Source organism: Otolemur garnettii, unplaced genomic scaffold (assembly GCF_000181295.1).
Source record: "Otolemur garnettii isolate 467f Iridium unplaced genomic scaffold, OtoGar3 scaffold00082, whole genome shotgun sequence".
Classification (NCBI taxonomy): Eukaryota; Metazoa; Chordata; class Mammalia; order Primates; family Galagidae; genus Otolemur; species Otolemur garnettii.
In genome coordinates, this window is record NW_003852477.1 from 8,163,280 (window position 1) to 8,163,572 (window position 293).

The 293-nt window shown below is 40.3% G+C and overlaps 1 protein-coding gene across 1 annotated transcript in view; it reads right to left on the bottom strand.

Moving 5' to 3' along the window:
- SETD2 (SET domain containing 2) overlaps positions 1 to 293 on the bottom strand; it is a 151,723-nt gene that overhangs the window by 35,106 nt on the left and 116,324 nt on the right. The gene's annotated exons all lie outside the window — the stretch shown is intronic.

The window sequence follows — 293 nt, forward strand, 5'->3', positions numbered from 1 at the left end:
TTTTTTTTTTTTTGGTTGTGGCCGACATTGTTGTTTTGGTGGCCCGGGCTGGATTTGAACCCACCACCTTAGGTGTATGTGGCTGGTGCCTTAGCTACTTGAGCCACAGGCACCAAGCCAGGAACCAAGAAATAATCTAAGTGTCCCTAAGGTCCACAGTATAGTTAAAATCTGAAAAGAATTTGCTGAAACATAGTCTTCAAATTCCAAAAGGTCAATGAATTCCATCTGGGGTTAAAAATTAAAAAGAAAGAAAGGAAGGAAGAAAGGAAGAAAGGAAGAAAGGAAGAAAG